Raw genomic sequence first — 12,997 nt, forward strand, 5'->3', positions numbered from 1 at the left:
GGTATCAGTGGATGAGTCAAAAACTCAGGCTGCTCCCGGATCCGAAGGCGCTACACCCCACGCCCCTGAAACAGCAGACACTGGAGGAGGATTCGAACCCGTGGTGGCTCAGCCTGAGTGGCTGTCCCATATGCTGAACTAACGGTACACGCCACTGTACCAGCCACTCATACACGGACTGTTCGTGTATCTCGTAGCTACAATGCAGTGACGTCATTCACGCTGTGCCGCACCATCGCCACCTATTGGCAGCTGCTGGAACTACACCTGGCACATAATGCATCGTCATCACTGCTGCTCCCCCTGCATGAGCACTCTGCCGGCTGTTCTGATGGAGGCAGTCACTGACTGGGACGCCATGCCCCTGCGTAGAAGAAGCGGCTGGTAAGTGCACATGTGCAGAACACCCCCTGAGCATTGAGCAACCTGTGGGTGAGGACTGGAGCTCAGTCTGTATGTTGGTCATGTATGTGACTCCCACAGGGCTGCTGCATGGTGCTCCTGGGGATATCTATGTGTATGGGCATACCAGTGTATCCTCAGCAGCGCTACTCTATGGCTCAGGTTGTAATATCTCAGCCCCAGTGCTGTCTGCATTATTATACACTGTAAATTATCTATCTGCTTTCCCAAAGTGTGACACAGGTGTATATAGACCAGATTATAATCTATGGGAAGCCTCTGTGTGTATACCATATGTTCTCTCTCTGCTGCAGTAGCTATGCGCGCTTTGCTATGTTCTATGATAATAAACACATGTGAGTGTAATGGTAAATATGTGCCCGGCATGCCAATGTGGTGAGATACAGGTGAGCCAAACCGTACAGGCTAGCAAACTGCACGTAGCCATTAGTGCAGATGTAGGATAACTGGGCATACTCTATATAGGCTGGGATCACTGCTGCGTTCAGGTGACACCAAGTACATGTCACCCGCCGGGATTGCTTGCTGGATGGTTATACAGGGATTATTGTCACATTAGTTATACTGTAGTCTAAAGTGTATACTGTATTATCTACCATCCTAATGGGGCATACACACAGGGGGCGGGATGTACTAAAGGGAAAATGTGATAAAACGGGGGTTTTACCGCATTTTCCTTTGTACCATTACCCGTCCGCCCCATCTCCGCCTGGCAGGGTATCTCCACCTCTGGGTGGCGATACCCTATAGATGCCTATGGGCTTCTATCGCCGCCCGCCGTCCTTGCGACCCATCCTCCATCGATCAACTCCTCCCTCAGCAGGTGTCACAGCCGGGAGGACATCCGGCTGTAGGGAGGAGGAGGAGAGGCAGGGGGACACTGACAGCCGCCAGGATGTGACGGAGACCCCCGCACACCACATTACAGGTATCGCGGGGGTCTCCGTCACCGCAACCCGATGCTAGCCGCATATGTTAGTACATATGCGGTAGCATCGCGGCGGCTGGCGATTTACATTAATACATCCCGCCCAGGGGGATATGAGGCTTATTTCTAAGTGATCTGACTAGATCGCTTAGAAATGAAAAAAGGATCACTCCACGTGTATACCCTCTGGTGATGACGATTGCGCGGTCCCGCGCGTCGCTGTTGCTTGACTAGATTTACACTGCATCCAGTTATAAATCTAGTCATTGCCAATGTTCTCACACCAGAGAACACTGGCCGTGACAGATTGTTCAGTACACAATGCTGAGCCATCTGTGCTTAACTGCAAACTTAGCACAGAGGCTCACTTGCACTGTGTGTGCACAGCTTTAGGGATGGACGTCTTTGCAATTGATGACAATAGTGCAACTGCCCATTGATTGTGGCACACTATGCAATGGATGACCATCAATGTTTTTACCTATTGATGGTGATCCATTTTCTTTGACTGATTGGATTGTGGGCCAATCAAAACATGTTGCGGGGCTTCATGAGTGTTGGGGCAGAGCTATGCTGGTGGTAAGGGTTGCTGGTCTTACTGTACTGCATATTAAAATAATAATAATAAAAAATATATATATAATTTATGTAAGGTGCTAAACAACATATAATGGTGATTCAATTGTTTTGTGCACCCGTAGCTCTTGCCTAATGTAGTGGGAGCTAAAGAATTGTTCGCAGCACTTGCCCTGGTCTTGTTGGCTGCATTTTTGCGCCCTAAATAAACTAGATGCAGCTTATTGCCCTACTGTGCGCGAAGGGTGCGAGGAGAAATCCAGGTGACGTGCAGCCTGGGAGTCGGGTCACCAAACAATTGACTTTGATTTTAAAGCTCGTTTGTCACTGAGCGCCCTTTAGCTGTTTTGAAACTACACATCCCAGCATGCCTTGCCATAGTTTTAGTATTCCCTAATAGCAGAACTGTGGCAAGGCATGATGGGACTTGCAGTTTCACAACAGCTGGCGGGCCATAGTTTGGACATGATTGGTGTATTGGGTTCGTTAGCTGTTCACTAGCCTTTTGCACAAACCACTTTGGCACATATGGAGATGTAATCTCTTTATTAGTCTTTTTATTAGTCTTGCACTCTACTATTACATATAATGCATGCCTTGACACCGTTTCACCGTTCGTGACACCCAAAATGTCATTAAAATATTTGTTCCAACCAGATTGTTGCTCGGAAAATGTCCAAACTTTTTTTATTTCTTTACATTTTTGAAATACACAAAAAAGGGATTTTTGTAAGAACTTACCGTTCGAATCCCTTTCTCTGATATGGTCCTGGTGACACAGCTCAACACTGGGATGTAGGAGGGTCCGAAGGAGCCAGGCACCTATCCTAAATCTTTTAGAGGGTAGGCTCCTCCCCTACTGCATCCCGGACTCTTCAGTTCAATCTTTCAAAGCCACTGGAATACATTAACTCAGTACAAACGCCTGCACATATTATATGCACATTTTTTAACAATAATTGTTACTTTAACCAATTAAACATGAACATCATGAACACTGGCATACTTACTGAGCGTAAGGGAGGGATCGCTGTGTCACCAGGACCATATCAGAGAAAGGGATTCGAACGGTAAGTTCTTACAAAAATCCCTTTTTCTCTTTCAATGGTCCTGGTGACACAGCTCAACACTGGGACGTTCCAGAGCCGGTCCTTTGTGTGGGTACGCTCAGGTCTGCAGCTCTCATCACTGCTCGCCCGAATGATGCGTCCTCCGACGCGAACTCATTGAACCTATAGAATTTGGCAAAGGTATGAACAGATGACCAAGTGGCAGCCCTGCAAACCTGCTCAGCTGTTGCCCCATGTCGAACCGCCCAAGAGGTGGCAACTGACCTGGTGGTATGCGCATTTATCCTTGCCGGAACAGGCCTTCCAACTTTAGTGTATGCAAAAGCTATCACAGAGCGCAACCACCTAGCAATGGTCTGCTTAGATGCCGGCCAACCAATCTTGTGTATGTCATACAACACTAACAAGGTGTCAGTCTTTCTGACACTCTTAACTCTGTCCACATAAATGCGTAATGCACGCACAACATCCAAATTCCTCAATTTGTCCCTTTTTCTAGAACCCTCTGGGGGTTGAAACACAGGTAGAACTATCTCCTGGTTTAGATGGAAAGCAGAGACTACTTTTGGTAAAAACTGAGGTACCGTCCGAAGAACTGCCCTATCCTCATGAAATATCAAGAAAGGAGACTTGCATGACAATGCTCCTAACTCTGACACCCTCTTCGCTGATGCCACTGCCAACAAGAATACCAGCTTCCATGTGAGAAACTTAAGGTCCGCCGACCTTAATGGTTCAAAAGGTGCCTTCTGAGGCGAGAGAGAGAGAGAGGGTGAGGCGAGAGAGAGGAGAGAGGGTGAGGCGAGAGAGAGAGAGAGGGTGAGGCGAGAGAGAGAGAGAGGGTGAGGCGAGAGAGAGAGAGAGGGTGAGGCGCGAGAGAGAGAGAGAGAGAGGGGGTGAGGCGAGAGAGAGAGGGTGAGCGAGAGAGAGAGAGAGGGTGAGGCGAGAGAGAGAGTGGAGAGAGAGGGTGGAGAGAGGGTGGAGAGAGAGAGAGAGAGAGAGAGGGTGGAGAGAGAGAGAGAGAGAGAGGGTGGAGAGAGAGAGAGGTGGAGAGAGAGAGAGAGAGAGAGGGTGGAGAGAGAGAGAGAGAGGGTGGAGAGAGAGAAAGAGAAAAGGAGAGGGGGTGTGGAGGAGGGGAAGTGAAGGAGAGGAGGGGGGAGTGGAGGAGCAGAGAAGGGGAGGGGGTGCGGAGTATAGGAGGTGAGCAGGAGGGAAGCGAGAGGAGGAGGGGAAGCAGAAGAGGAAGGGGAGCTGAGGAGTGAGAGGAAAGAAGAAAGGAAAGTAGGGGAGGGGGTGAGGAGTATTGGAAGCAAAAGAAAGGAGGGGGAAAAAGGAAAGGAGGAGGGGGAAAAAGGAAAGGAGGAGGGGGAGCGGAGGAGGTGGTTGGGGAGCTGAGGAGGAGGGGAGAACAGAGAGCAGGAGCAGACAAGAAGAGGGGAGAGAGGAGGAGGAGAGGAGGCATGGAGGAGGTGCAGAGAAGGGAGCGCAGTGCAAGCTGGTGCTGGGTACCTCCTGTGACAATCAGCAGCGATGGTAGCGATGATTTTGCTGCCCTTGCTCCTGGGCAGACTGGGTCTGCTGCACTTTCTCTTCTTCTGTGCTAGTCATCTCTTCCTGCTCCATCTCCCCGGCGCTGGGTCTTCTCTTCCTGTACCCCAGCACAGGTTCACTGGCAGTCAGAGAGAGAAAAGTGTGGGGAAATTGGTGAGGAGAGCAAAAGAGGGGAAAGGGAGAGCTGGGGAGGGAGGAGGGGAAGGAGGAGAGGAGGAGAGGGATCAGAGAAGAAGGAGCAAAGGAGTGGAAGAGGGGGATCCGAGAAGGAGCAAAGGAGTGGAGGAGGAGAGAAGCGGACATGTAGAGAAGTAGCACAGAAGGCACTGTGTACCTCTTGTCATTGGTGCTGCATGGTACATGATCAGCAGCGATTGAAATGCTCCTCCTCCTCCGACGAAAAGTGGTGGGGAGGAGAGAGAGAAGGGGAGCAGAGAAGAGGAGGAGGGGCAAAAGAGAGGAGGAGGGAGAGGAGTAAGAGGAGGGGGAGCAGAGTAGAGGAGAAGGGAGAGCAGGAGAAGAGGAGAGGGGTGAGGAGGAGGTAAAGTGCAGGAGAAGAGGGGAGGGGAGCGGAAGAGAGGGGAAGCGGAGAAGTGAGAGAAGGGGAGGGGGTGCGGAGGAGATGAGGTGAGCAGGAGGGAAGCAAAGGAGAGGAGGAGGAGGGGTAGTGGAGGAGGGAAAGAGATGTGGTAGCTGAGGAGAAGAGGAGCGGAGACAAGGAGAAGGGAAAGCAGGGGAGGGGTGAAGAGGATTGGAAGCAGAAGAAAGGAGGGGAAGCAGAGGAAAGGAGGAGCAGAGGAGAGGAGGAGCGGAGGAAGGGAAGCTGAAGAGAGGTTGTGGGGGAGGAGAGGGGGAGGAGAGGAGGAGGGAGCGGAGGATGGAGAGTAGATGAGGAGGAGGTGGGGGAGCTAAGGAAGGAGTAGGAGGAGTGGAGGGAAGGATAGGAGAACAGAGAGCATGAGGAGAAGGGAGAGCAAGAGCAGAGGAGGGAAAGTGAAGGAGAGGAGGAGGGGGAGCATAGGAGAGGGGGGAGAGGTGAAAGCAGAGAAGGGAGAGCAGGAGAGGGGGTGAGGAGAAGGGGAAGTGAAGGGGAGGGGGCTGAGGAGGTGTGGAGAAGGAGCAGACGTGCGGAGAATGGAGAGCAGTATATGCAGGCGCTGTGTACCTATTGTAATCGGTGCTGCATGCTACATGATCAGCAGTGATGGAATTCCGGGTTTTCTGCCCTGCTGCACTCCCTCCCCTTCGGTGCTACTCATCTCTTTCTGCTCCATCTCCCCATCGTTAGGTCTTCTTTTCCTTCACCCCAGCATAGGGTCATTGGGGGGGAGGGAGGGAAAGAGAGAGAGAGAGAGAGAGGGAGAGAGAAAGAAAGAGGGAGAGAGAGAGAGAGAGGGGGGGGAGAGAGGGAGAGAGAGAGGGAGAGAGAGAGAGGAGAGAGAGGGGAGAGAGAGAGAGAGAGAGAGGGGAGAGAGAGGGGGGGAGAGAGAGAGGGGGGAGAGAGAGAGGGGGGAGAGAGAGAGGGAGAGAGGGGGGGAGAGAGAGAGGGGGGAGAGAGAGAGGGGGGAGAGAGAGGGGGGGAGAGAGAGAGGGGGAGAGAGAGAGAGGGAGAGGGAGAGAGAGGGGGAGAGAGAGAGAGAGAGAAAGGGGGAGAGAGAGGGGGAGAGAGAGAGAGGGGGAGAGAGAGAGGGGGAGAGAGAGGGGGGGAGAGAGAGAGAGGGGGAGAGAGAGAGGGGGAGAGAGAGAGGGGGAGAGAGAGAGGGGGAGAGAGGGGGGGGGGAGAGAGAGTGAGTTGTGGGGAAATTGGTGAGGAGGAGAGAGATAGAGGGGAAAGAGAGAACAGGGGAGAGGAGGGGGATAAGGGAAGAAGGAGCGGAGGAGTGGAAGAGGAGAGGGGGCAAAGGAGCGGAAGAGGAGAGGGAGCAGAATAGAGGAAGCGGAGGAGGAGGGGAAGCAGAGGAGAGGAGGGGGGATCGGAGGATGGAGAGTAGATGAGAAGGTGGTGGGGGAGCTGAGGAAAGGAGGAGGAGAGAAGAAGGGAGAGCAGGAGCAGAGGAGGGAAAGTGAAGGAGAGGAGAAGGGGGAGCAGAGGAGAGGGGGTGAGGAGGATGGGAAGTGGAGGAGAGGAGGTGGAGTGAGGAGGTGTGGAGAAGGAGCGGACATGTGGAGAAGGAGCGGAGAAGGGAGAGCAGTATACATAGGTGCTATGTACCTCTTGTCATCGATGATTCATTCTACATGATCAGCAGTGATGGAAACACCATGTTTTCGGCCCCTGCTCATGGGTCTTCTGAACTCTTTTTTCCCCAGTGCTAGTCATCTCCTCCTGCTCCAACTCCATGGCGCCGAGTCTTCTCTTCCTGCACCCCAGCACGGGGTCACCGGCAGTCTGAAAGAGAGATAGAGAAGTGTGGGGAAATTGGTGAGGAGGAGAGAGATAGAGGGGAAAGAGAGAGCAGGGGAGAGGAAGATAGGGGTTGTGGAGGAGGGGGAAGTGGAGGAGAGGAGGGGGATCAGAGAAGAAGGAGCTGAGGAGGAGTGGAGGTGAGGAGGAGGGGGGGGCAGAGGAGGATGGGGAGCAGAGTAGAGGAAGAGTTAGAAGGGAGAGCAGAAGAGCAGTGGAGGGGGAGAGGGGGTGCGGAGGAGGGAAGCATAGGAAAGGAGGAGGGAAGCAGAGGAGGGGAATCGGAAGAGAAGGAGGTGGTAAGGGAGCGAGGATTCAGTATGAAATCCCGACGCCTGGAATCCCGGCGTTCAAAATCCCGACAAGGGGGGGGGCGTGGATCGTCCCCCCTTGCGGGCTCGCTGCGCTTGCCACGGTGGTAAGGGAGCGAATATATACACACATATACGTATACACACACACAGATGGCGCCATCAATTTTATTTTAAACAAACAAAATAACAGAAGGGGGGACATTATGGTGTTACCGTGTACCTATAACATATTTAAAAAGTATGCCTTAACCCAGTGGTGTCAAAGTCACGGCCCTACAGCTGTTGTGGAAGTACACATCCCTACATGCCCTGCCACAGATTTTATATAATGGATCGCTAAAATCTGTGGTAGGGCATGCTGGGAAGTGTAGTTTCACAACAGCTGGAGGGCCATGAGTTTGACACCACTGCTAAACCCCTTAATGCCCATTACATGTAATCACAACCCACCACCTAGCATCATGCCACACCTCTTCCCTTAGCCCAAAGCAGATTAATCTTGCACCTCCTCTCCCCTCCCTCGCTCCCCCCCCCCCAAGACATACTCTTCGCCAGTCGTGACCGAAGAGTGCACTCACATAGAATCGGTCGCAGGTGGGGGTACTGCAGCATCTGTCGGATAGGGCACCTCTCTCCTCAGCGTCGTTCCCAGCAGCGTTGGGCTGTGTTCTCTGCCGCAGCGCCCTGGGGGCGGAGTTGGGGCAGCTGTCTCCCCGCCTGTATCCTTCCCGTCTATGTTGGGCGGTGTCCTGAGCAACGTCCTGGGGGTCCTCAGTGGCAGCAAGGTTTTAGTAGCATCCTGAAGGGGAGGGAAGAGGAGGAAAACATCCATATTTAAAAAAAAAAAAATGCTGGTCTACAACAGTATGTAAAAATAGCGGCATAGTGAGTTTAGGAGAATCCTGTTCAAAAACTTGCAAAGAGATGGTGCCAGTGTGCACGCTCAGAGAGCAGATAAAGGGCGGGAAGGGGATTAAAAATAGGTCCTGGCATTTAAAGTACACAGGCCCACCTTGGTGTCAATAGTGTCAACACATTTGTGCGCGAGCGCTCAGGAAAAGAGGGTGTGGACACTCAAAATTGGCCTTGTGTAGTGTTCCACACCATATACCACTTCTACACATTCTGCAACAAAATAATAGACCCCATTATACTTGCCCCTTACACATTATGCCAAACGTATTGAGCCAAAATTCACATATGCCACGCGGATTGAGCCAAAATTCACATAATGCCACGCGGATTATTCTTTATTCCCAGCGGTGGCAGGCGGCATTTCAAGGAAAAAAAACCTAACCCCATTGCACCTACCCCACACTGTCCCCCATCGCACCAGCCCCACACTGTAGTATCCCATCACACCAGCCCCACACTGTAGTCTCCCATCACACCAGCCCCACACTGTAGTCTCCCATCACACCAGCCCCACACTGTAGTCTCCCCATTGCCTCCTCACCCCCTCTCCTCTGCTCCCCCTTCTCCTCTCCTTCACTTTCCCTCCTCTGCTCCTGCTCTTCCTTCTTCTCTCCTCCTCCTCCTTTCCTCAGCTCCCCCACCACCTTCTCATCTACTCTCCATCCTCCGATCCCCCTCCTCTCCTCTGCTTCCCCTCCTCCTCCGCTTCCTCTATTCTGCTCCCTCTCCTCTTCCGCTCCTTTGCCCCCTCTCCTCTTCCACTCCTCTGCTCCTTCTTCCCTTATCCCCCTCCTCTCCCCTGTTCTCTCTTTCCCCTCTATCTCTCTCCTCCTCACCAATTTCCCCACAACTCACTCTCTCTCTCCCTCTTCCCCTCTCTCTCTCTCCCTCTCTCCCCCCTCTCTCTCCCCCTCTCTCTCTCCCCCCTCTCTCTCCCCCTCCCCCCCTCTCTCCCCCCCCTCTCTCTCCCCCTCCCCCCTCTCTCCCTCTCTCTCTTTCTCCCCCCCTCTCTTCTCTTCCTGCACCCCAGCACGAGGTCACCGGCAGTCTGAAAGAGAGATAGAGAAGTGTGGGGAAATTGGTGAGCAGGAGAGAGATAGAGGGGAAAGAGAGAGCAGGGGAGAGGAAGATAGGGGTTGTGGAGGAGGGGGAAGTGGAGGAGAGGAGGGGGATCAGAGAAGAAGGAGCTGAGGAGGAGTGGAGGTGAGGAGGAGGGGGGGCAGAGGAGGATGGGGAGCAGAGTAGAGGAAGAGTTAGAAGGGAGAGCAGAAGAGCAGTGGAGGGGGAGAGAGGGTGCGGAGGAGGGAAGCATAGGAAAGGAGGAGGGAAGCAGAGGAGGGGAATCGGAAGAGAAGGAGGTGGTAAGGGAGCGAGGATTCAGTATGAAATCCCGACGCCGGAATCCCGGCGTTCAAAATCCCGACAAGGGGGGGACGTGGATCGTCCCCCCTTGCGGGCTCGCTGCGCTTGCCACGGTGGTAAGGGATCGAATATATACACACATATACGTATACACACACACAGATGGCGCCATCAATTTTATTTTAAACAAACAAAATAACAGAAGGGGGGACATTATGATGTTACCGTGTACCTATAACATATTTAAAAAGTATCCCTTAACCCAGTGGTGTCAAAGTCACGGCCCTACAGCTGTTGTGGAAGTACACATCCCTACATGCCCTGCCACAGATTTTATATAATGGATCGCTAAAATCTGTGGTAGGGCATGCTGGGAAGTGTAGTTCCACAACAGCTGGAGGGCCATGAGTTTGACACCACTGCTAAACCCCTTAATGCCCATTACATGTAATCACAACCCACCACCTAGCATCATGCCACACCTCTTCCCTTAGCCCAAAGCAGATTAATCTTGCACCTCCTCTCCCCTCCCTCGCTCCCCCCCCAAGACATACTCTTCGCCAGTCGTGACCGAAGAGTGCACTCACATAGAATCGGTCGCAGGTGGGGGTACTGCAGCATCTGTCGGATAGGGCACCTCTCTCCTCCTCAGCGCCGTTCCTAGCAGCGTTGGGCTGTGTTCTCTGCCGCAGCGCCCTGGGGGCGGAGTTGGGGCAGCTGTCTCCCCGCCTGTATCCTTCCCGTCTATGTTGGGCGGTGTCCTGAGCAACGTCCTGGGGGTCCTCAGTGGCAGCAAGGTTTTTTTTTTTTTTAAATTCAGTAGTTTTTTATTGAGTTTTTGAGTACCAAAAAAAAACATTAAACACACCCCTCCAAGTATTACATAGCTGTTGCTTATAACAAGTAAAAACACGTAGTTAGGCATAAACATCTTGGTGGCAATTATAAGAGGATATTAGAAACAGGATGTCTTATTCAAACACATTTCTTTGGAGTAATACAGGATATGTAGATACCCGAGGGCGCCTACTCGGGTACCGTTTGTAAGAACATAGCGGAGCAAGCAAAGAAATGTTCACATTTAAACATTGACATGAAAGGAGCAAAATCACCATGTACTAATATGATTTACAGTCAAATTAATGCCAGTAGCAACTTCAATAGCTAAATATTACTGTCTAGTATTATTCTAACAAGTCAAAATAAACCTCCCCCCTTCAAATGACCAAATCAAACCTCCCATGAAACCCCCCACCCTGTACTACCTAGCCCCAACTGAGGTGTACCTGGATCCCTAAACTGTTCCCCCCCAACTACTAACTACCCACCTTATACTAACTATCTATTCCCGACCCCTTACCTATGCCCACCCATTGGTAATTAGCACCCCCCCCCCAAATAATATCAGGATATGAATAACAGGATCTGCTGAGGGCTATGCATATATTTAGTGCCCCAAACCCAGCCTTAATAGACTAGCCATTCCCCTGAGTGCATCAATATATTGCATTTAGCATGAAGAACATTTGATGCCATAAGAAGTAGTGCTACAAATGAAAAGTTGTGTACTGTACCCAAACAATGTAATACCAATCACGCTCTGAGAAAACATAAGGATTGTCAATACTATATGTGGTATACAGAATCACAGCAGTAAAATTTTCAATATTAGCAGGATAAAGGTACAACATTGAATTGTAGTTCACATAGGAGATCAACAAAATATCAGCAAAGTATGGGAAGACCGCGTGTGTACTGATGTTGTACGAGAGCTTAGTCTGGCCAGTCCACGGAGCCATAATAAACTAAAAAGGTGATAAGAAACTCGTTTTCAGCATCTCGCAAGGAAAGCATATAACATACAGGGTCACTATCCTTAATGTGTGGCAGTCCCGAGCAAAGATCAGCAAACAGGAAATAGCAGGACATGGTTTTAAAGGAGCTACCATTAGCTAGAGTAGAGTCCTGTGTGTACAAGTCCCGGACAAATAAAGAAACATGAGCCATAGGGTTTTCAGCGTCACAGGATGCATGTATAGCGGCCGCAGGCACATCAGTACGGGCAGCCTTCGTAGAGGAGTCGGACATAATAACACACTGTGTATCAGATGGATTAGATTAAACATCCCATCACCTTACATGTCCTTCTCCAGCGTGTGTCACTTAAACATATAAACATTTCCTTAATATAATACCTGAAATAATGACTCGGAGACTTAGGTTTGGCAGAACTTGTTAACTGATTTATTTTTGTAGAATTTTTGATTATTTATTTTTATTATTTTATTAATTTATTAATTAATGGTGGCCAAGAAAGAACGGCTACTAACTAAACTCCACCCAACTACCCACGTAACAGGCCTAACTCATAACAAGCGGTATCCAACTCAACCTCGCCCCCTTTACTACCCACCCCTCCGGGTGAGGTTGCTGACCCCGACACGGGTGTTACAGCAACATGCCTAAATGAATGAGAGGTGAGTGCACCGAAAACAAGCCATGTACGTAAACTCAATAACTGATATCTAACTAATTTATTGAAAAACTGTCGTTCTTTCCCGCCTATCAGCTAACGCGCTTAAACAACCACTATCCCCCACCCAAACCCAAAAAAGGGGAGGGCGGGCGGGAAATTCTGCAGGAAGAAGAGGAAGCCTCCTCCCCTTCCTGCCCCTATGATCCTTCTTCCTCTGACCAAACCTCCCTTTTCCATAGGGTCCCCGAGTCACCTGCTCTCTGACACGCAGCTGAGGGATGTTTAACCCTCTACATGCCTATGCAGGCACTCCGTTATTCTAAACATCCCATCACCTTACATATCCTTCTCCAGCGTGTGTCACTTAAACATATAAACATTTCCTTAATATAATACCTGAAATAATGACTCGGAGACTTAGGTTTGGCAGAACTTGTTAACTGATTTATTTTTGTAGAATTTTTGATTATTTATTTTTATTATTTTATTAATTTATTAATTAATGGTGGCCAAGAAAGAACGGCTACTAACTAAACTCCACCCAACTACCCACGTAACAGGCCTAACTCATAACAAGCGGTATCCAACTCAACCTCGCCCCCTTTACTACCCACCCCTCCGGGTGAGGTTGCTGACCCCGACACGGGTGTTACAGCAACATGCCTAAATGAATGAGAGGTGAGTGCACCGAAAACAAGCCATGTACGTAAACTCAATAACTGATATCTAACTAATTTATTGAAAAACTGTCGTTCTTTCCCGCCTATCAGCTAACGCGCTTAAACAACCACTATCCCCCACCCAAACCCAAAAAAGGGGAGGGCGGGCGGGAAATTCTGCAGGAAGAAGAGGAAGCCTCCTCCCCTTCCTGCCCCTATGATCCTTCTTCCTCTGACCAAACCTCCCTTTCCCATAGGGTCCCCGAGTCACCTGCTCTCTGACACGCAGCTGAGGGATGTTTAACCCTCTACATGCCTA

General features: G+C 50.7%; 1 long non-coding RNA gene across 1 annotated transcript; it reads right to left on the reverse strand.

The window, feature by feature from the left end:
- Positions 1 to 4,548: 4,548 nt before the first annotated feature.
- LOC146055763 (uncharacterized) lies at positions 4,549 to 8,179 on the reverse strand. Its single transcript, XR_014468911.1, has 3 exons — positions 7,845 to 8,179; positions 6,761 to 6,937; positions 4,549 to 4,666 (listed from the first exon to the last, which is right to left on the reverse strand). It is a non-coding gene; the product is annotated as an uncharacterized LOC146055763 (long non-coding RNA).
- Positions 8,180 to 12,997: the final 4,818 nt, after the last annotated feature.

The sequence above is a fragment of the Crinia signifera genome, unplaced genomic scaffold, assembly GCF_055691185.1.
Source record: "Crinia signifera unplaced genomic scaffold, ASM5569118v1 HAP2_SCAFFOLD_602, whole genome shotgun sequence".
NCBI classification, from domain to species: Eukaryota; Metazoa; Chordata; class Amphibia; order Anura; family Myobatrachidae; genus Crinia; species Crinia signifera.